This window comes from Hemitrygon akajei, chromosome 1, assembly GCF_048418815.1.
Source record: "Hemitrygon akajei chromosome 1, sHemAka1.3, whole genome shotgun sequence".
Taxonomy (NCBI): Eukaryota; Metazoa; Chordata; class Chondrichthyes; order Myliobatiformes; family Dasyatidae; genus Hemitrygon; species Hemitrygon akajei.
Genome location: NC_133124.1, coordinates 101402256 through 101426895, shown reverse-complemented (window position 1 = coordinate 101426895; position 24640 = coordinate 101402256). Strand labels below are relative to the sequence as shown.

The 24640-nt window shown below is 40.9% G+C and overlaps 2 protein-coding genes across 2 annotated transcripts in view; one reads left to right on the top strand and one right to left on the bottom strand.

Annotated features, from left to right (window-relative positions):
* The window catches only part of LOC140729115 (src-like-adapter), a 38505-nt gene extending 27023 nt beyond the window's left edge, over positions 1-11482 (bottom strand). Inside the window, exon 1 of the mRNA XM_073048543.1 lies at positions 11264-11482. The gene's annotated coding sequence lies outside the window, so the exon portion shown is untranslated. The remainder of the gene's footprint in view (positions 1-11263) is intronic.
* Positions 1-24640, top strand: part of tg (thyroglobulin) — a 353957-nt gene that overhangs the window by 212247 nt on the left and 117070 nt on the right. The gene's annotated exons all lie outside the window — the stretch shown is intronic.

Sequence of the window (24640 nt, the reverse complement as noted above, 5' to 3'; positions counted from 1 at the left end):
AAGGATTAATTTCTACCCTATTTAATCTCAAGGCATAAAGGAGTCCAAATAATACATCTTGAGTATGGTGACTCTTTAATCTCGCATTGCATCTACAGATCACCCTACAGATCAGAATCAGAATCAGAATCAGACTTTAATCGCCAAGTACCTATGCACATACAAGGAATTTACTTCCGGCAGATGTTGTCTCTCTGCTCATAACAATAATAATGATAAATATAAATGAAAATATAGATTATACATACAGGTAGTGCAATCCAAGTAATAGTTAGCCGACAGTTAACCGGCAGTTAACTGTTCAGCAAAGTGACCGCAGTAGGGAAAAAACTTCTCCAGTGCCTATTAGTCTTAGTCTGGAGGGATCTGAAGTGCCTACCAGACAGAAGCAGATCAAACAGTCCATGCGCAGGATGGGAGGAGTCCTTTATGATGTTCCCCGCCCTCTTCTTCAACCTGGAAGAGTACAGGTCCACAATAGAGGGCAGGGAGGCTCCAATAATGTGCTCGGCACCACACAACGATGGAGGTGCACAGGACAGACTCAATGACTGCAGTGTAGAACAGTGATGATTGGAATTGTTGAAAATTCCTTTCAATGATGGATGCATTGTATTTGAAAATCTGAACAGTCCTCTATTTTTCTTCATCTCCCTCAAGTAAGAGTGGGTAACTAATCGCATGATCCAGAGTAATGGAAACCATTTCTCTATACTTCCCATTTCAAGACCACTGATAATACTGAATACCACTTTTAATATTCTCTGCTTTACCACCTTATCCTTTGCAATCTGTCCACATGGCTGAGCTCCCTCATTTCCGAGTAACTTCTGCAAAGCACTGTTGTAGTTCCCAGTGTGGGGTATCCAGCAAAGTGTCTTTCCCTCTTACATATTCACCACAAATCATCATCACCCGTTGGGTAAACACATTGATGTTGTTTCTATAACAAGTCTTTTATGTAGTATTTATTAAATAAATTTTTAAAAATTCAAATATTGACTTCCTGCAATTTCTGTCTGTACCTAGTTCCGATGAGAGGCTATGACCTTAAGTTTCAATTGTTTCTTTTTAGTTTACAGGCAATGCCTGACTTGTTGGAAATTTCCAGTATAGTCCATTTTTTTTAAACTGTGAATGTATGTTTGTTATTTATCTGAACTGTTCCCATCTCTAAGGATTGATCTTACTTAACTGCTGTGACTTTGGATAATACTTGTTTCTAATCAAAATCCTTCTGATAATCAATGAAATTACCACTTTGCCATAGGATATTTTTGTTTATATTTCTATTTTTGTATATTTACCCATTTTGTATTTTTCCTGACAGTTGCCAACAACTTGTTTCCCCAACTTCTCACTTTTTTCATGAAAAATATTCAGCTCCACTCTGCTCCTTAACTCTAGTAAATATCTCTTCAAGATTACCTTTATTTGTCACATGTACATTGAAACATCAAAACGTGCATCATTTGCATCAATGACCAACACAGTCCGAGAGTGTGCTGACGCAGTCAGAAAGTGGCACCGTGCTTCCTGCTCCAACATAGCATGCCAACAACTTAGTCTAATCCTACGTTTTTGGAATGTAGGAGGAATCTGGAGCACATGGAGGAAGCCCGTGAGGTCACGGGGAGAATGTACAAATCATTTACAGGCAACAGTGGGAATTGAACCTCAAATGCTAATCGCAGGTATTGAAATGTGTTGCGCTAACCACTACACTACAGTGCCGCTCTTCAAGAATAACTCTAAAATGTTGTCCAGCAGAAATTATCCTTGAGCATCAGTGCAACACCACTAATAATTTTGCCTTACCCTCCCCAAATACACTATATCCGGGTATTTCTTCATCTCTCCCCACCCCTCATCCTCCACTCCATTTCTCTCCATGCTAATGCCAGGCATTTATTGTATTCACTGTGTTGTAGACTGCCTTCAATGGTTTAAACATCAAGATTATCTGTAATTGTCCTTTCATCAATGTAATTCATTCATTAATAACAAATGAGAAAATCTACAGATGCAAAAAAATCCAGAATGCTGGAGAAACTCAGCTGGCCATGATGTTGCCTGGCCTGCTGAGTTCCTCATTCATTAATAATATGCATTTGTGCTAATTGGCTGTTTGGTTTCATCTTCTTGTTTTACCTGAACAATTCAGTATTCTTCTAATCTTTTCTTATTTTCAGTGTAGCTTGTCTTTTCTCTCAAGTACTGCAATTCTAATACTCCTCACACTACCTAATTAGTCTAAATGCTTCCCTATTCCCTGGTTAATCTCCCAGGGTGGACCTTGATCCAAGTCTCATTTAAAAGCACCATTCTGTTTATACTTGTAACTCAAATATTAAACTGATTCTAACACTGATTTAAGTCTCTCAGTTCTTATACCTCTCCATCTGACACTCATTGTATAGCATAGAAGGAGACCAGTTGGCCTATCAAGCCTATGACAACTCCTTACAGAGCAAAACACAATCTGCTGGAGGAACTCAGGGGTCAAGTGGCATCAGCGGGAGGAAAGAATTTGTCAATATTTCAGGCTGGAGCCCTGTATCCAGATTGAGAGTGCGAAGGAGAGGTGGCCAGCAGAAAATGGAGAAGGGAGTGATGAGGAGTCATCCAGGGCTAGTGGTGGACTGAGGAGGGCTGTAAGATGACAAGCAGGTAGGGGAGGTGAGCAGGGATAGAGTTGTAGGGGTCAGACAAAGGGGGAACAAAGAATAGAGGGAGCAAAGTGGGGGGTAGAGGAGTGTGTGAAGATGTGAGGCGGCTGTCAGAGAGAGCTAAGCAGGAAAGCCAGAGATTCTGCAGATACTGGTCGTCCAGAAATCCAGAGCAACACACACAAAATGTTGGGGGGAGATGAGCAGGAAAGTCATGCTGGAATCCAATATATAAAAGAGGTGAGAATGGGAACCATTCAGGGAGAAGGAAAGGTAAGTGGTGGTTGGAACTAGATGGGAGGTTGGTGGTACAGTGTGGAGGAGCTTGTGTATGAAGTCACTTGATGGATTGGGGAAAGGAGGTTTGGGGGGTTGAAAGGGGAGCAAAACATAGGTATACTGGAAAACGGAAGGGAGATGTCAGAAAAAGGAAAAAGTTGGAGGGAGTTGAGTGAAATTGGAAAACTCAATATTCATGTCAGAGGGTTATAGGCTACCCAGATGGAATATAAGGTGATGCTCCTTCAGTTTGCATTGGGCTTCATCCTGGCAGTAGATAAGGCTAAGAATAGACAGATCAGTGTGAGAATGTGGGAGAGGTATTGAAATGATCTTACGGAGCAATTGTTTTCCCTACCACCCTGGACTGTTTCTGCACATGACTGTCCTGCTACATTTTGGAAAGCCTAGTTGACTCTGTTCCAACCATTTTAGCTTGAAGTTTCAGGCTATACCCACTTTTTGTGTAAAATTGATTTGTCTCTTAATTCTCCTAAATAACTTGCCCTTTAAATCTGCACTATTTGCTAATAGAAACTCCCTATGCTAATGGCCAACAGATTCACTTTCCAGGACTCTTTACAACTTATGTTCTCAGTACTTTTTATGTGTACAGTTTATCTATTTTTGCACATTGTTTGTTTGTCAGTCATTGTCTGCTTATGTATAAGTTTTCAAGTATTACATTTTTTTCTGTAAATGCATGCAAGAAAATGAATCACGAGGTAGTATAGGCATCATGTACTTGGTATCAAATATTACTTCAAACTTTAAATATATCTAAATCCTTCACAACCTTGTACAATTCTGTCACTTCTAATCACCCATACTTTCTTCCTTTTCTGTAATCACATGTGCAAGGTACTAGAGCAATCTCACGTGACCACATTTATGTCAAGATTTTACATCCTAATTGTTGATTTGAGGAAGGAATGATGTTAGTGAAAAGTGGGCAGATGGGTTGGGAAGTGCCAGATGGCAATTCTCAGAAGTTTGCTTTCCCCACTCAGAAAGTATTTCTTCATCTGTTTTGTACCCAGAGAAAAGTGGGAAACAATTTCAAGTTTTTGACTGAAATGCTGTTTTCCACCAGTGTGGTTTGTTGGGGAAGTCGCACAATTTTCTTTGGCGGAACCTATGGTTAAAAATTCATTTGGGGGCCCATGCTGTCAGCAGAGTCTCATTTGTATGTTTTCAGCAAAATGCTTCTATCTTCCAGCAGAGAATGAAGATGCAAAATTTCAAAGTGTCCCACCCATCTTGTGCTTGGTGATACGTTATTCATAACATAAATTCTTTGTGCTCGTCTTAAGGATGTAAATTAAGCTCAAACGGAAATGGAAAATCTATGATATCTGTGGGTGTGGGAGCCAACTACTAGTGTGCTTGCATTTCTAAAAGACAAAAAAAGAGGCACATAATGTTTTGCTCTGAGGTGGTTCTGCTTCAGTGTTCTCTATTTGAGAAGTTCCCCTGTGTAATACCGAGGAGGCTACTTTCCGTAACCTCCCATATGGGATTTAGTGTTTCATCCACATGACTTGTGTGACACAGTGCATAAGCCTCCCATTTCCATTGTGTAATGCAATTTCTAACTCCAACCTTTTGCATTTGTTCCAGTTGTTGTCACTTCACATGTTAATTCAGCTCTTATTCAACAGCAATAGATTCTGATGTCTTAAGAAGCACCCAGTATTTAACCTTGCCTCTGTTAAATTTGATTGCTTCTATCTTGTGAGCAGTTAGGAGGGTCAGAGTTAGTGTGTTGAATTGGGGTAGTGCCTGTGGTTGTGATTGACTATTGGCTGTTCACAGTCAGACTAGGGCCCCGGATGTGGATGGTCATAGCAAAAAAGGCACATTGCAATGTTAGCAGGGTTCTGGAGTCACTTGGCCAACCTCATCTATGCTGACCAGTAGGCACCCACACATAATTAATTCCATCTCCCATCACTTGGCCAATAGCCTTCAGTGTACAGGAGGCTCAAGTGTTCAACTGTACAATTCTTAAATGTTGTCGGTGACTCAGATTCCACTAAGCTCTATAGCTGTACATTGCAGGTATTCACTACATTCTGGGTGAGAAAAGATTGCACTCAGACCTCCTCTAAAACTCCTACCCTTTATCCTAAATTTGTGTCCTCCTGGATTACCTGCTGTGGTGAACTACATATACCTGTCTGACGCCCCCCCCCCCCTGCTGACTGCTCTTGTGGCTCCTCCCACAGACCCCTGTATAAAGGTGATTGGAGGCACTGCTCCTCCCTCAGTCTCCAGGATGTTGTGTGATGGTCTCTTGCTGCTGATAGTGCTCTCTTCCAGATAATAAAAGCCTATCTCTCGCCTCACATCTCAGAGAGTAATTGATGGTGCATCACCTGCCTCCAATGTGGTTTGCTGCAATCTACCCTATATATACCCTTTATAATTTTATATACCTCCCCTTTTCCCCCCTTAGAGAAGGCTGTCTATCTGCCAGCAGCTGATGTGAGGAAGCCCCTAGCCTGAGTAACCCATGTAAAGCTGTGGTGTCTGAGAGCGTACCTGTTGGATGCAGATGAACTGTGCAGCCCAGTTAAGAGGTTCAAACAGATATCATCAATATCTCTCTGGAACAGCCCACTGTGCCTTCAGGCTTTAAGGTGGCCCCCACCATCCGGACATCCTCATTGGCACATGATTCCATGCATGAAACTCGCATAAAAGGCATTCAGCCTATCAGGAAGTGAAATGTCACTGTCGTTTGACACCCTCACAAATCAAGAACTCAGGAACCTTACAACTTTTGCTTTAAATATATCCATTGTATTGGTTTCCATGGCCATTAGTGGAAATGAATTCCACAGATTCACCACACTCTGCCTAAAGAAATTTCTCCTCATCTCTGTTCTAAATGCACATCTCTCTGTTCTGAGGCTGTGCCCTATGATTCTACACTCCCCCACTAGAGGAAATATCCTCTCCATATCCACACTAGCAAGACCTTTCCATATTTGATAGGTTTCAATGAGATCCCCCCCTCATTCTGCTGAACTGCAGCAAGTATCGGCCCAGAGCCAGCAAATGGTCCTCACACATTAACCCTTTCATTCCTGGAATCCTTCTCACGAACCTCCTCTGGCCCCTCTCCTATGCCAACACATCTTTTCTTGAATAAAATCTCAAAACTGCTCCCAATACTCCAAGTGTGGTCAGACCAAAGGCATGCTAACTGCCGATAAATCACAGACCAAGAACCTGATTTGCCAAATGCATTCAGTGTTGACAAACCAATGTTGCCCATTCCTAATTACCCTAAGAAAATAATGGCAAACTTGAAATAATAAATCTCTATTTATTGATTTGTATTTAAAGACACAGCATGGTAACAGGCCTCTCCAGTCAAACAAGCCCATGGACCACCTAGACCATTGTGACCAATTAACATACATACGTCTTTGGAACATACAAGGAAAACAAAACATTCGGGGAGACTGACACAGTCACAAAGATAACGTATAAGCCGCGTATAAATAGCAGCAGTAGTCAACCAGGGTTGCTGATGTTGTATTAGTAATACACCTACTATTACACTACTGTGCCAGCCCAATCTATAAAACCTTCAAAGTAGTGCTTTAAATAGTGAGCTCCAAATCAAACAACACTCTATTGAAGGCGAAAAAATATATTTACAAGTCCAGGTGTTGATTATGTTGGAGTTGGTACTCCAACATAATCAAGCCCACGGTAGTAGATTTTCTGGTTTTGAGTGTAGGACACAGACAAAATGTATTGTTAATACGTCAATGGTGCAGGACTTTTGGGGGCTTTTGTTGGTTGTTTTAAGACCAAACAAGTTTTGAATAGTGGAGTGGAAAATTGTGGAATTTTTAATGAATAAATAAACGGAAACAATTCACACTGGTAGAAGAGCTGATGAACAAAGAACAAGATTAATCTTTACCAGAAATGAGGTCAGGTGAAATTCAGTTAAGCAGCAAATTCCTATGAATTTCCTGAATTTACTAAAATTCACCATCTATTTCATCAACAGCTTTCAAAACAGAATTGAACATATACAGTAATTGAAAGGGGAAAAACATCGCAGAGTTCCAGTGTGAGGAAAAAAGAACAGAAGAAAGGGTTGATTTCAATAGTTCTTTGAGAACTAGGCACAAGCACAATTGTCAAGGACCTCGTGGTGCTGTTGGATTGTATTGGAATAACTCATTTTATAAAGAATTTAGTGAGAATTTCATCTTTACAAGGGGTTTTAGTGCAATAATGTTTGGACAAAGGAAGGACTAATGATAATTTTATGAGACAGTTAATATTGACACTGGCCTGTTTTCCTGTCACAAAACAATATATTGATGCTGGTTACGCTCTTCAAACTGCATAAAGCTAAATTTATTTACGCAGATCAGCCGACATTTTTTTATGTCACGAACTTTGAGAATCCGGTTTAATATCAGTGGCAGATGTCATGAAATTTATTAACTTTACAGCAGCAGTACAGTGAAATACATGATAAATCCAGAGGAAAAGAAGATGGTTACTGTCTATTAAGTAGATTAAGTTAAAATAAGTAGCGCAAAAAAACAAAAATATAAAATGTAGTGTTCACGGGTTCAATGACCATTTTGAAGTTAGATGGCAGAAGGGGAAAAAGCTGTTTCTGAATCACTAAGTGTGTGTCTTCAGGCTTCAGTACTTCCTTCCCGATGGTAACAGTGTGAAGAGGGCATGTCCTAGGGTCCTTAATGATGAACACTGGCTTCCTGAGGTACCGCTCCTTGAAGATGTCGATGTTGGTGCCATAGAAAGACAGCAATCATCCTCAACAACTTTCCTCATAAACTCTAAGCATACAAGATTATCAGTAACAGATCTCTTGGTGAAAAAAGACTGTGCTAAAATGCAGATAGATTGAGGAATTTTTGTCTAATTTTAGAAGGATGTGATTGCAAATCTTCTCTGATATCCAGTGCTTGGAATGTTTTTTTTTTCTAATCTGATGTGAACGGGGCACTGCACTAGGGCTGAATGGGGAACTAAAACTGCAGTCCGATCTACCTACTGAAGATCCCTCAGCTGGTAATACTGTGTGAAGGACATAGAAATGGATATCTAAATGTAACGAAGGTATTTGATAAAGAGTCTTGCAAATAAAGAAAAGGAAGGACAAATAATTAAGGTCAAAGTGGATATGTAGGTGGGGAACTGTCTCAGTGTGATCCAGATAATGAGTCACAAATATTTAGGAAAATGTCTGTTAATTTATTTAGTGATACAGGGCAGACTAGGCCCTTCCAGCCCTTCGATTCGAACTCGAGCCCCGGATTAACTCAAGCCTAATCATGGGAGAACTTACGATGGCCAATTAACTTACTAAGTGGTATGTTTTTGGATTGAGGGAGGAAACCCATGCCGTTCATGGGGAGAATGTGCAAACTCCTTACAGATGATGTTGGAATTGAACTCTGAACTCCAATGCCTCCAGCTGTAGGAGTGTCATGCTAACTGCCTCGCTACCACGGCACCCATTTAGATGATGCCATTTTTCAAAGGAAGCTTTTTTGTGTTTTTGTGTTTTTTTTAAAAAGTATATAATTTACAAAGTATATAATTCTTAGTTGGATGCCCAAGGGGCTGCAGATACTAGAATCTAGAGCATAAAACAAACTGCTCTATCTCTCTCCCCCAAGACAGAATAGAGATAGAATTCTCTTGGTCTTCACCTTTCACCCCACTAGCCTCCACATCCTGCATACGATCCTTCACAATTTCCTCCAGGTGAAAAGGAATTCCACCATTAGTCACATGTTCCCCTCCTGACCTTTACTGTCACCTGTCTGTCATTGACCTTCTCTCCGCCCAGGTGAGGCCAAACAGATACTTGCAGAACAACATCTCAGATTCCACTTGGGTACTTATCAATTTCCAGACGCTGTCTCTCTCATCCCCATCTCCTCCATCTATTTTTTTTCCTTATTTGTTCCTACTTATCACCCATTGACATCTGCTTCAGCTCCCTCTCACTTGTTAATCTTAGTCCTGATGCCAAGACATCACCCAAAAAGTCCACGGCCCCTTGGCCTCAACAGATGATGCTTGATGCACCGAGTTCTTCCTGCAGTTTGTTGATCCGCAGCTGGATTTTGTTATATTAATGCTACTCCAGCGATGCCAGTCAAAATTCATAATATGCTCCCTGATAGCACAATGGGAGAATTTTGTACCACATCAACTATAGCAGTTCAACAAGAAATTCAACCACCAATCAAGGACAGTTGGGGATGGTCAATAAATTCTAGCATTGTGAATAAAGTTCAGAGATGAACATAAATTCAGATGCATGTTGAAATCATGAAGATGTCTTTGGTAAAGAGATTCTTTGTCTTTAAGGAGGGAACTATTAAAAGTCGTGATGAATTTAGCCGAACCTTTCCTTTTAAATAAGTTTCATTGCAGAATAAGTTTGAAATGTTATTTGGAAACTTCAGAATAGGAATCAGATTTAATATCACTGACAATGTGGTGAAATTTGTTGTTTTGCAGAACAGAATATGAAGAGAGTATGTCCTGGCATGCTCTTATAGTTTAAAATAAATCTTCTCTTGTCTGCTAATACCAGCGACAGGAGAGCGGTAAAGAAATAAACTCAGATAAAAAGTTATATTTTAACTGTATTTTCAATCAAAATTCTATTTGCTACCAGTTTTTGGAAGGATTGGAAAGAGACTCATTATTTAGTAAAATGTAGAATCTGATTCAGATGCTTAGATATATCGGTTATGAGTGCTACAAAGAAATGTCAATTTTTGTAGTGCACTTCACTGGACAAACAAAATGCTGGAGATCTGAAATAAAAACAGAAAATTCTGGATGTTTAACAGTTCAGCCAGTATCTGTGGAGAATCAAAAGAAGTCAATGCTTCTGGTCAATTGCCAATTGGAAAATGTTTTTATAATCTATTAAATTAGCCCTAGAGTAAAAGTTCAGAAGTTACTTTGAAAACTACTCCAGCACTGCCAGAATAAACTAAAACCAAAAACTATGCGACGCTATAAAAACAATTTAAGCCAACAATTATGTATTGGCCAATGCACTAATAATGCCATCCAGACCACCTTGTTGACTCTATAGAAACTACAAGACAATTTTCAATCTCATTACCATTATACAGTAATCCATGGGACATCATTAGAACATTATGTGGCATATTTGGATACCAAAACACATCGACAGGCTATTTGGAAAATGGCTAATGAAGTAGAATTAAGTATTGCCTTAAAGGGCAAAATAAAAGATTAAAAGTGGAAATATTTACTGGAGGAATTTGAAAGTTTAAAGGTTTGTAGGTGAAGTTTGGGCCACCAGTGGTAAAAAGACTAGAACTGGCAATGCGCGCAAGAAATTTAGGAGCAGAGTTATCTCAGATGGCTGGAAGGGGAGAGGAGAGGAGAGGAGAGGTCTTGAAAGCATTTGAAAACAAAGTTGAGAATTTACAAATTGAATGATTTGGAACACAGAATAAATGAGCAAGGATTTTTGTACAAAATAGGAATCATAAGTTCTTAATCCAAATGGGATTTTTGTTTGATGGGATTTCTATTCATAATTTTTCCTTTTTTATTGCAAAGTAAATGTTTCGGATCCCAGGATCCTCGGCTAAGAGCATCAAGAGTGTGCTAAGAGGCAGAAGCTGGGAAAGATGGTTGCTTACCTTGCAGCAAGCTGCCAGCTCTAACCCTGCACAATGAACCAAAGAAAGCCTTCATCTTTTTATTACTCTGTATGACACAAATGGAAAATAATACCTTATATTGGGGATTGCAACTGTTGTTTGGTGTAAAAGTGTATACAGCTGGTAGCCATGGAGCTGCACCCCAGAAGCTGTCGGCATCTTTTGGATAAAAGCAGGAAACAATAACAAAAGTTTGGATTGAGTGTCTCATGACATTAAATGGAAAGATGGTCAATAAAACAAGCTACAGGACAAGCAGTTCAGGGCACATCGTTTGATAAAAGAATCCAATCTATAAGGATCATCTTGAAAGATAGTGAGGTAGAGGTGTTTAGGGAGGTAATATGAGAGCCTGAGCTTGAGATTTGAAATTGCTCATGTTTGGGAGTGGAGGGAAGCAGACAGGAGGAGGTGGTAGAGTCTGGGAGAGGTGAGACGTTGAAGGGATTTGAAAATGAATCCAAACCAAATATCTATTCTTAAAAAAATCTCTCCTGGTTTATAGATGAAGATACAACTGATATTTTTGCAAGTAATTTTATAATGTTTTAATATATTCTTTAGGCAACAAAAAAAATTACTTACTTTCTAAGTAGTTCACCTTCTTGTGTCATTACAGGTGTTTTGCTTTCTTCATGAGGGAGATTTTATCCTGCTGGCTTTAGTTTTGTAGCCAAATTTCCCGAAGTAAAACTAAACTCCTGACGAGATACTTGATGGCGTGAGCCTTCTTTGACTGACGAAGTTTGTAACAACAGTCAGTGCAAGCTGCTGCAGAACAGCTAGTACTATTTGAAGTTGTGATGTCAGATTGGTTGGTGGTTATTTTGTTTTCCACGTGTTTCCTGTTGCAGATAGCAGAAGCTCTCAGTCGGTTCCTTTTCCTTTTTTTTTAGCTCGAGGACTTTCTGAATTTAGGTGCTGCACTAAATAGCATACTTCTATGTATTTAGTTTAATTAGTGGGTTTTTTTTGGTGGTTTTCGTTGGTGCATGTGTTGATAACTCTGAGTTTCGCCACGTCTTTTCAATATCTGTAGGTCATTCTTCATGCTTCTTTGTGCCAGTGCAACCAATTAAAAATAGTTTTTTCATTAAATTTTGTTTTGCTGTTCGCAATCTACACAGCGTTACTGCTGCTTGTTTCAAGTGATAGGAATCATAACCGGTATCTGATTTGCCAAAACAGGATCCATATAGTAAGGGTTCCTGACCCAATATGTTAACTGGGTTCTCTTTCTACAAATGATTTCTAACCATCTGAGTTCTTTCAGCATCTATGGGGTTTCACTTTACCAAAGTATTCATATATAGTTGTCAGCTCTATTTCCTTGGAGCAACTGGAGAAGCTTTATGAATAACTAAAGCTGATATGACTCTGATGATTCCGGGAAAGATGAGCTCACTACAGATATTTTATTAAATTGAGATTTTCCATCACCTTAGGTATAGAAAGATGATCCCAAGATATCATAATTCAGAAAATTCACCTTTACTTCAGGAAAAATTACACCTCAGATGACATTTATGAGACATTTCTAACACTGTAGGAACCCTGATTAACATATTCAGAGATTGCCACAGGGAACTGATGGACCCTTCAACCAACCAAAAGGAGGAACCTGTGAAAAAACAACAGCAGCAGTTAAGTTGTTGACCTCACTATTTACTTTGATATGCCCTTGCACTTGCTTGTCTGCCTGCACTATATTTTCTCTGACACTGTGACACTTCATTTTGTATTCTGCTGTTTTTTTCCCATGTACTACCTCAACGCACTGATATGATGAAATAATCTGATGTGGTACTTGTTATGTTTTGTAACTCCAAAACATAAAAACTAATTGAAAACTAACTAACTCCAAACTAATTGAAAACTAACTCCATAAAACATGAAAAACTAATTGAAGGCAAAAGCATGCAGCAGGGAATGCGTGCTTTAAACTTGCATTTACTTTAGCGAGACAAGCAAATATGACACATTGGTGTGACGACATATGCTATGCACGTATGTACTTTTACATATAACCCACGATGAATTATTTAAACAACAAAGAATGACTAATCAGTCAATATATCTAGAATATTACTCAAATATTACTGAAATGTTAAATATGCAACACTTCTCCCTGCTTAGCTATAAACTCCAACTCAAAAATATGTAACATATTGCTCTTGCTTAGTAAATTTTAATTGTCCCATTCAGGCCTAAAGATTTAATTGCTGTGGAGAGGTTTCTTACTCTTGTGGGGTAATATCTTTCCTGACCAGAGCTGTCACTCTGCTTGGTAGGGGAAACTTGTGGCTATGAAACAATCTCAGGTTCTGGGGCTTCCTCCATGGTGGTTGTAGGAGTTGACTCTGGGAATGTAGGAAGTGGTTCTGGCACCCCTGATTACTTTTCTTCTGGATATGTTGGCATCCTGATAGTGCATAGCAAGTTGCTCCATCTGCTGATCTATCCTGGACCAGACAAAACTTTGAGCCAATGTTTTCAATTACACCATGCCTAGAGGATCAGCGTGTAGCTCCTCCATCACTTTAGCTCCCAACTTAGATGGTACAACAATTCTCAATTCCCCCATCAGGCAACCTCTGTCAAGGGCAGCTTCACCCTGGTGCTGTTAAAAGTAGGGAAACTGGAGTTTCTGCTGCACATTCCAGCAATTTTCAGTAGCCATGTAGACTTGAAACAGTGTGGGGTTGTTTCTGGTTTCCCTTTGGATCATCTCTACCATAATAAGGAGATTTGTAGTTTGCGTTCGGGAGAATACATCGAGAGGTGTGCCTCTTTTGTAAATTTTTCCAGTATTTCCTCTTCCAAGGGTAAACACAACAGTCGATCAGCATTTCCATGATTGGGCATCCTTTTGAATTTAATCTTTTAATTGTGTCCTCCAAGAAAATGAGCCCATCTCTACATTCATGCTGCTGCTGTAGGTGGAACACCCTCCTGTAGATTGAATATAGACACTAGTGTTTGACAATCAGTAATGAGGGTAAGCTCTCTCCCATAGAACCACTGGTTAAAGCATCTTACACCACAAACCAGACTCAGGGTCTCTCTGTCAAAGTCTGTAATTTTTCTCTGCAGTGGCAAGGGAATGCGATGCAAAGGCTGTAAGATCACTTTCATCATTCAAAACATGTGATATTACTGCACATGTACCATAAGGCAAGCAGTCACAGGCAAGCTTTACTAGATGATGCGGATCATAAACACCTGAGTACAGGGTCCAACATCGCCATTTTCTTTACCTTTTGGAAAGCCACCTCATAGTGCTTTCTCCACTGCCGTTGCTTTCTGATCTGCAGTAATGAGCTCCAGGGGTAGAACACAGTAGCCAGGTTCGACAGGAAGCTACTGTACTAATTGACAAGTCCTAAAGAGGAGTACGACTGTGATGCATCCTTTGGCCTTAAGGCACACACCACTGCTTGAATTCTATCAGCACACTTGTGTAATCTTTGGACATTGGTGTGACCATAGCAAGTGATGGTTAGTTTCTTTGTAACAATGTCTTGAGAGTTTGGAAATGTTTCTTGTCATCATTACCAGTAATAATGATGTCATTCAGATAATAATGAGTGTCATGACAGCCTTGCAGTACCTGGTCCATAGCTTTCTGCCACAGTACATGTGCAAATGCTACTTCAAAAATAAGGCTACGTCCACACTACGCCGGATAAATCCGTAACCGAAGCTTTTTCTCTTCGTTTTTACCCTCCGTCCACACTAAAACGGCGTTTTCATCCCCCGAAACCGGAGCTTTTCAGAAACGCTTTCCAGGGCGGGTGTTTTTGAAAACGCTGCTTGGGCAGATCCGTGTGGACCAGGTAGCCGGAGACTTCTGAAAACGCTATCAGACGGCAGCGCGCTATTTCATTGTTTTCTTGAATGCAACCTAACAATTTCAGAACAGACGGCAACGAGACTGAAGCCAGAAGAGTTAGAAATGTACTCACCAAATACTTTGACCCATAACTTACTGAATAAATAAGTATACTCACTTTGCCCTGTTTTCTGTCCTTGCTCATATGAAGGTGGTTTACCTATTTATGCAAGTACTTCTCTGACAATAGATGTGCAACAGCCTAATGTAACATTGTATGGAAATACAAGATAACACTGATGCAGACATGTTTTACACATTTAACAAGGTGCTTTATTAATGCAATGGAGTTGGTCAGTTTTTCAATGTTCGTCGTCAGCCGGGTCAATCTGTCCGTGAACTCCCTGTCCGTTGCCTCCGTACTCTCCAGTATTTGTTTTTTTTTTACTTTTACGTTCTCCTGCACGAGAGCCAACAGCTGTCTGTCGTTTTAAGTTTTTCTAGTCTGTAACTGCACAAACACACACTATTATGGTGAGATTCAACACCAAACATGTCGCTTGTTTTCGGTAGATGTGTCCTGCGCATGCCCAGTAGAAGGAGATTTGCTGAAATCTCCGTTTCAATATGGATAGAGATATTTTCAAAAACGCATAGTGTGGACACCTATTGTTTTTACGCAAAACCGGCGTTTTCAAAATTATCCGGTCTAGTGTGGATGTAGCCTAAGACTATTACAGCAGTTAAGGCCTTTATGAGGTGTTTATGGTGATGAATACTTTGGATTCTTTTTCCATCTCTGTCTGTAGGTAGTCCTCGGCTAAGTCCATTTTATTGAAGTAGCTTCCTCCAGAAATATTTGCAAAGATATGCTCTATCCTGGGCAGTGGGTATTATTCTACTTTCAGAGCTGGGGTTGATGGTGACCTTAAAATCACAGATCGAGGTAGACCCATTCTTCTCGGCTACTGGAACCATTGGCATTGCCCATGGACTCTACTCAGCCTTGGAAAGAATTTCTTCAATCTCCATGCAACCTAGCTCACTAGCTACTGTGGTTTCATCCAGTACCTTTCTTAATTCACTTTCAGTTGACTCTTTTGTAGGGGATGTGGCATAAAAATGGTGGATCGATCTCAAATCAAGTTGTAGTCGTTCTCAGCCACTTATGTCTCCACAATGCTGGCTCTCTGTTTTTACCAATGTAGCTTATTGGCTGTTGTATTTCACTGTTATGAATGTCATTCCCACAGGAGTTATCTTTTCTCCTGTATAAGTTCTTAGCTGGATATCTTTGGACTTTAGTTCAGTATCTTTGATATGTCATTCAAACTTATTTTGTGGAATGACTGATATGCCTGAGCCAGTGTCCAGTTTTATTTTCATTAATTTACCATTCACCTCTGCTGTAAGCCATATTTTTTGTGTATTGTGAGTTTTCACATTCTAAATCTTAAGGCTACTCGATCCTGTGTCATTCTCATCATTATCAGATTACTTAACAGCATACAGATTGGTGCTCTTTTTGAAACTGCAACTTGACTTTTTAGATTATTCTCTTCCCTGTACAGTGCATTTATTTTGTCTGCCTGACATGGTTTTTGTATGTGTCCTATTTTGTTGCATTTTCTGCAAGTTATGCCTTTAAATCTGAATTGGTCTGGTGTATCTGAGCCCCTGCCCCAACAGTAACACAATTTGTTCAGCCATGCAGGATTCTGTTTAGATGTTGCAATTTTTTTCATGCTCAGTTTCATTCCTGACTGCAACTCAATTGCATCTCTGCCCACTATTTCCATTGACACAGCTATTTCAACTGCTCTTTTAAATGTAAATTTTCCTTCAGTTAGGAGCTATTTTTGAATACGTTCTTGGAAGATTCCACAAATTAAACAATTGTCCATCCTTTTCATTCTGCTTGACAAATCTAAAGGGTTCTGCAATGAGTGATTTAGGTTCTAAATGTTCCTTCATTTCTTTCATGATATCAGCAAAGCCTATTTCAACTGGTTTGGTTGGAAGAGTTTGCTTCTAAGCAAACTATAAGCTCTTCCACCCAATGCACGAAGCACAACTGGCACTCCCTTCTCATTGGCTATTTCATTAGCTTCAAATACTGTTCCATTTGTTTCATATACAGTAGCCAGTTATCTTATGTGCAATTGAATGCATCCATCTTTCCAGTGTAGCTAGCCATTTCTGTTGTCTTAAAAAGTTATTATTATTGTCGCTCAGTACTCACTGTTATGAACCTGTGAATCTGTCCATTTTCTGCATTTTAAAAAATTTGACTGTCTCTGTTCCTTCCCAAGAAGCACATACTGTGCTGTTTTTTTACTCAAATGTATCGCTGCGCTTCAACAAATAGGTAGTCATCTCAGGTTAGTTTTAAAACTTCTTCATTGCCAGTGTTATATTTTGTAAATCCAAAACATAAAACCAATTGAAAGCAAAGACGTGGAGCCAGGGATGCATGTCTTTGTTTTGTTTTTACCTTACTTTGTTTACACTACAAATATGATGGGGTGATGTATGCCATTCACATAATTATACATATAAACCATAATGAATTATTTAAGCATGGAATGCTTAATCAAATAATATATCTACAATATTACTCAAATATTAAATACACAACAATGTATGTAGAACAATGTATTTTGTTGTATCTCAGTACATGTGACAATAATAAATTATGCCTGTGGCTAGATATTGGTCCCAGGAATCTCATCTCATCTGCCTCTCTCAGTAACCTTGTAACCTGGGAAATCTCTATTCGGCCCTGTAGTCTTGTCAACCTTAATGTTCTTTCAGAGACCCAACATTACCTGCTCCTTTACAGCACCTCCAAATACTCTAGCATATTAGAATGCTCCACACTGCTCTCCCTATCATCTAATTTCTTCTCCTTGGTAAATACTGATGCAGAGTGCTACGTTCTTCACCCCCAAGCACATGCTCCCTCCTTTATCCTTGTCCTACGTGGTCCTGAGTTATTGTCTTGTTTAGATGAATGTATAGATTCTGTTTTAATCCTACTTGCCAAGGACTTTTCATGCACTTCCCCTGACTTTGCTGATATCCTTCGTAAGTTTTTTTTTTCTGGATTCTCTATAACCCTCCGGTGCTCTGCTAGATTTTAACTTGATAAGCTTTCTTTCGCTTCTTGTCTAAATTCACCACATTCTCAAAGTCTGAAGTTCCAATAATCTTATCATCCCAATCCTTCATTCGTAGGAGAAACCAGACAGTAGTAACTGATATTTGCCCCTCTGATGGGAGGACTGTGACTAGTGATGTGCCACAGGGATCATTGGTGGGTTTGTTGTTGTTCGTCATCTACATCACTGATCTGGATAATAATGTTGTAAATTGCATCAACAAATTAGCGGCTGACCCCGAGACTGGGTGTGTAGTGTTTTATGTTTTGTAACTTGAAAACATTAAAGTAATTCAAAGGTAAACATTGGAGTCCAGGAATGAGGGTCTGAGTTGGTCTTTGCTTTAAGTGAAGCACACACGCATCACATAGTCGCATGATAACATATGCAATTAACATATTTTACATATAAACCTGTAATAAATTACTTAAACAACCAATACTGCTTAATCAAACCACACACACACACACACACTGACCCCTCCCCCTGCCGGCTCTTCACTTTCCTCCTTCAGAGTGCTGCAAACCAGACCTGAGACATCCCTGATCCTAGCACCTGGGAGGAATCAGATCATCCAGGTATACTTTCACGCCTCCGGAATCGGCTGTCTGCTCCACTAATTATAGAAACCCCTATCACTACCGCCCTCCTCTTCTCCCTCCTTCCCCCTGAGCCACAGAGACAGAATCAGTGCCAGAGATCAGGTTGTTATGGCTCTCCCTAGTTGGTTGTCTCCCCCACTCCACTACAAAATCCTAAGTGATCTCCTTATTATTAAGAGGAACGACCACAGGGGCACTCTGCACTGGCTCTCTATTCCCTTTCTTTCTCCCAACAGTCACCCAGGGACCTGCCTCCTGCAACTTGGGGGTGACCACCTACCTCTCACCTCCTCATTTTCCTGTATGAGCCGAAGGTCATCCAGCTGTAGCTCCAGTCCCTTAATACGGAATCTGAGGAGCTGCAGCATAGTGTACTTTGTGCAGGTGTAGTTATCAGGGACACTGGAGGTCTCCCAAAATTCCCACATCTCAGTCAAGGAACATACCACTAATTCTAAGCCAGTTCTCAGCACACTAGCTGTGTACTAACAGGAAAAAAAACTTATTAGAAACTGACTTATAACCACAGCCTGTGCTTGCCCAATCCAGTTCTCACCTAAGCCTATTGAACCAAAGCCTGACAACTCCAACACTGTCCACTCACACAATGGTTGCTCTGCCCACATCTTGCCTCCTATTTACTCCTGCCTAATTGACTAATAGATTGTTATGATTGCAGCCCACCAAAAAGCCCTGAAAGCACCTGAGCTCTTATTAAACCCCGCACTGCATCACCAGAGAATGATCTTTCACATTGATTGCAGCCCACTGATACATTGGAAGTGCCAGAGGATTAGAAAATGGAATTGTAACACTCTTGATCTAGGCAGGACAAAGGGGCTTTCTATATTCTCCCTGTTGTAGTAGCAATAGTCTGGGGAGAAAAAAAAATGGGCACAAGAAGAGCTTTGAGGAGAGGAAGCATGAAAGGCACATCATGTTTACATGACTCAGTTGAATCTCTTGATCAAATATTGGAATGTTGCTCCACATGGATCTCAACAATCAGGTTGATGTAGTACCACATAAAAGGCTGGTTAACAAATTTGAGGCTTCTAGCATGATAGGGTCTGACAAGCAGGGCAAAAAGTAATCTTTAATGAGTAATTCTTTTGCACTCTTGATGTTCAACAGTGGTGCTCTGTATGTGTTTAGTATTTTTTGTCATAAATGACTAGTTCTTAGGATACAGCATAAAATTTTGAAATTTGATGATCATAAAAAAAATCTCAGGGATATGGCAAAAAACATTGATGCCAATGAACTGCACTGGAGCTGAAAAGAGGAAGGTGGAATTTTATATAGGACAGAATAGAAGATGGAAGGGGTGGGAAGAGACACTGTGGACTTAATGATATCATCCTGAAGAGAGTGTTCAGGAATGCAGGGGTGTGTGAGTACAGTGTGTATAGACCTCCGGATGTGGTAAGACATGGTGAGAAAGCTTGTTGGCAAAATATATGGGATCTTGGGCTTTATACATGGAGAGAATGATTACAAAATCAGGGAAATCATGCTGCTGAACTTTAATAAGGCTATGTACAGTCATAACCAGAGAACTGCATCCAAGGGGTGGCATGACAGTGCCAGTGATCACTGATCGGGGTTCAATTTTCGCCACTGACTGTAAAGGATTGTATGTTTTCCCGTGACTGTGTGGGTTTTCTCTGTTCTCCAGTATCCTCCTTCATTCCAGAGATCTGTGATTAGGGTAAGTGAGTTGTGGGCATATGATGTTTGTGCTGGAAGGGTGGCGACATTTGCAAGCTGTCCAGTACAATCTTCATTGATTTGCTTTCATGCAGAATGATGCATTTCACAGTATGATTCGATGTGCATGTAACAAATAAAGTTAATCTTATAACTTTCTGGTTAACACAACTTTGGAAGTACATGAATGTCCTTGAGAAGGTGTTGAGGACATTTTCTAGAATGGGTCCAGAGATGATGGCTTATAGGCAGAATGTTAGTTTGGAGAAGCTATGATTATTCTTCCTGGTGCAAGAGTTTGAGAAGGAAGTATTCAATGTGAATATATATCAGTGAGATCAAATAGATACACAAAAGCTGTTTCCATTTTCACTGATAGAAGGACTAGGGAACAAAGATTTAACACTTTGGGCAAGAGATGAAGAAAGGAAGTGAAGAAGAACTATATAATAATAAGTGGAATTAGCTGAAACCTAATGTCTGCAAAAGAAGCAGAAGTAAGCAAAAATTGCAAAGGGAAATTTGAAAGGTCTTTGAAGGAATTACACTTACAAGATTAGAATTGGGCAATGTCACTGATTAAACTGCTCAGAAAACCAGCAAGGACTTGATCAGTCAAATTAACTCCCTTGTGCATAATCACTCTGTAATAATACATCTTGAAACTAAGAGGCTGTTGAAATATATGGGCTATAACTTGGATATAGATACACTTTATTGATCCCAAAGGAAATTACAGTGTCATGGTAGCATTATAAGTGCACAGATATAAATATTAGAAGGGAAGTAAGAAAGAATTAAAAAAAAATAACCTACCTCAAACAGTCTAACAGGAGGGGTCATCACTTACCCGGCTATAGGTTGACTCATTATAGAGCCTAATGGCCAAGGGTAAGAATGACCTCATATAGCGCTCTTTGGTGCAGTGCAGTTGCCTTAGTCTATTACTAAAAATGCTCCTCTGTTCAGCCCAGGTGGCATGCAGAGGGTAAGAAACATTGTCCAGAATTGCCAGGATTTTCTGTAGGGTCTTTTGTTCGACCACAGCCTCCAGTGGGTCCAGTTTGACTCCTATAACAGGGACAGCCTTTCTAAGCAGTTTATTGAGCCTGTGGCATCACCTGTGTTGATGCCATTGCCCCAGCACGTTACTGGCGACAGCAGACTGGTGAAGAAGAAGCCTGCATTCTCCAAAAGATCTCAGTCTCCTCTGGAAGTAGAGGCAACTCTGGCCCTCTTGTACACAGCCTCTGTGTTGATGCCCCACTCAAGTCTGTCATCCAGATGCACCCCCAAGTACTTGTAGGTCCTCACCACATCCACGACCTCACCATCACCATCAGTAGTAACAGGGAGCAATGCAGGGTTACTCTTCCTAAAGTCCATCACCATCTCCTTTGTCTTGCTGATGTTGAGCTACAGATGACTCAGCTTGCACCATTTGAAAAGTCCTCCACCAGAGCCCTGTATTCATCCTCCCTTAACACACACAGCTATTGCTGATTGATGAGAGACCTTCTGCAGATGACATCACTCAGTGTTGTTTCTAAAGTCCGAGGTTTACAGGGTAAACAGGAAGGGAGCCAATACAGTCCGGTGTGAGGCCCCAGTGCTGCTTATAGCCATGTCTGACACACAGCTCTAAAGCCATACAAACTGTGGTCTGCCAGTCAGGTTGTCCATTATTCAGGATACAATGGAAGTGCCAACCTGCAATGAATGGAGCTTTTTCCCCGGCGATGAGGGCTGTATGGTATTGAAGGCACTTGAGAAATCAAAAGCACGATCCTCACATTGCTGCCCTGCTTATCCAAATGGGAGTAGGCTCTGATCCGTAGGTAGATTACAGCATCGTCGACTCTAATGTGCTCCTGGTAGGCAAACTGCAGGGTATTGAAGGCTGATCTGACCAGGGATCGGAGGTGAGCCAGGAACAGCCTTTTTACGGTCGTCTTGATGTGTGAGGTCAGGGCCACTGGACGGTAGCTATTCAAGACTTTTGGTTGACGCTTTTTGAGTACTGGGACCACACATGACGTTTTCCACACAGTCGAGACCCTTTCCTGGCTGAGACTCGGATTGAGAATGAACTGGAGAACTCCACACAGCTGCTCAGCACACTCCCTCAGGGCCTTGGGTTCACGCCATTTGGTCTCAATGCTTTGCCGCGTCTGGGTTTCCCCAGATGTCCTTTCTCATCTGCTTAGTAGTGAAAGTGAGTCCAGGGTGCTGTGGAGGGCAGTGGGGTTGAAGATTGGGACAATAGCAGTTGCCATGTGGAGGTAGGTGCAGGGCAAGGAGGGAAAGTAGACAGTGGTAGCCTGTGTTGTTCAACTGCATGATGAGTGGGGGAGGGAGGAGGGGAGGCACTGGTGCTAAGGAGCAATGGGTACCTCAGCACCCAAACTGCTGTGCTGAGCAGGGTCTGAACGGGAGGGAAATTGTCAAATCAATTGAAGAATTGATTTAACTCATTTACCCATTCATGGCTGCATTCCAAGGCTCTACGGATAGGCTGATTGAATCCATTGATGTAATTCATGCCTTTCTACACCTCCCATGTGCTACTCCATGCAAGCTTGTTCTCCATCTCTCTCCTGTATTCCTCTTTAGCCACCTTGATCTTCTCCTTTATCTCCCTCTGATTATTTTTCAGTTCCTCCCATCTCCTGATCTAAAGGCTCTCTTTTTGTGGTTGAGAAGAGCCTTTAGGTCACTGGTGACCCATGATTTGTTGTTAGGGAAACAGTTAACAGTCCTTGGTGGTATTACAGTGTCCACACAGAAGTTGATGTAGCCAGTGATGCAATCAGTAAGTCCATTAATGTCCTCCCCATCTGGTTCACAAAGCACATTCCAGTCAGTAGCCTCCAGTTGAGTCTGGAGTCTCGCAAGGGCAGTATCTTTGTCTATATCTTTACGACTCCATTTCTCAGTCTTGATATTTGTTTTGCATTATATAGCCAAAACACAAACTCAGAGCTCTGACAAATGAGACATTAACCATAGAACCATAGAACACTACAGCACAGTACAGGCCCTTCAGCCCTCCATGTTGTGCTGACCCATATAATCCTTTTTTTAAAAAAAAGTACTAAACCCACACTACCCCATAACCCTCCATTTTTCTTTCATCCATGTGCCTGTCCAAGAGGCTCTTAAATACCCCTAATGTTTTAGCCTCCACCACATTCCCTGGCAAGTCAATCTAGGCACTCACAACCCTCTGTGTAAAAAAAACTTATGCCTGATGTCTCCCCTAAACTTCCCTCCCTTAATTTTGTACATATGCCCTCTGGTGTTTGCTATTGGTGCCCTGGGAAACAGGTACTGACTAGCCACCCTATCTATGCCTCTCATAATCTTGTAGACCTCTATCAAGACCCCCCTCATTCTTCTACGCTCCGAAGAGAAAAGTCCCAGCTCTGCTAATCTTGCTTCATATGACTTGTTCTCCAAAGCAGGCAACATCCTGGTAAATCTCCTCTGCACCCTCTCCATAGCTTCCACATCCTTCCTATAATGAGGTGACCAGAAGATTTTCAAAGAAGATCTGTACAGCTTTGAAATTTCCACATGAATTGTGAATGCGAAGCAGCTTCTGTTGGTCACGAGGCTGGCAAGCTTTGTGGAACACTCCGTTGCCCATTATTAACCTGTCATATCTGGGGTGGTAGTGGGGGTAAGCCCCCACTCCCTACAAAGAGCTCCCAATGGCGTGTCTCAAATTAGCCTCTGATAACCAAGTCCAACTCCTGGCCTTTACACGGCAGAACTGTTTACACTGACAGGAAAAGGGGCGAAGGCAGGTCACTGGCACCTTAAAACCAAGTGGGGCTCATTAGCCTGGGAAGGCAGCTCACCTAGGAGAAGGGAAAACTCTGATTTAAAACCTCCGCTGCCCTGAGGCTATACCCACTTATGGGAAAGGCTTCGGGAGTAAACCACGAGGAAGCAATCTGGCGTCTGAACCCCTAAGGCAGTCTGGTGTTGATTCATGAATTATGAAAGGGGTAGATAAGATAGAGGCAGAACAGTTGTTTCCACTGGTAGGTGAGACTAGAATTAGGGACATAGCTTTAAGATTTGGGGGAGTAGATGAGGAGATGAGGAGGAACTGCTTTTCCCCGAGAGTGGTAAATCTATGGAATTATCTGCCCAATGAAGCAGTGGAGGCTACCTCAGTAGATATATTTAAGACAAGGTTGGATAGATATTTGCATACTAGGGGAATTAAGGGCTATGGGGGAAAAGGGAGGTAGGTGAAGATGAGTCCATGGCCAGATTAGCCATGATCATGCTGAATGGTGGAGCAGGGTTGATGGGCCAGATGGCCTACTCCTGCTCCTATTTCTTATGTTCTTATGTTATATGGAGAGTATTAAAATGTTTATATGGTCAGTAATATTCTTGAGTTGAACAGAACTCTGTTGGAAGCTACACTGTGGGAACATAAAATAATCATACCTGCATAAAATGCTGGGGGAACTCAGCATGTCAGGCAGTATCTACAGAAATTAATAAACAGTTGACATTTCAGGCCGAGATAATTTCCTCCAGCATTTTGTGTGTTTTCTGCTTTAGATTTCCAGCATCTGCAGAATTTCTCGTGTTTGTACTTGCATGAAAGTTGGCTCCAAGGTACTTCAGATGTTTA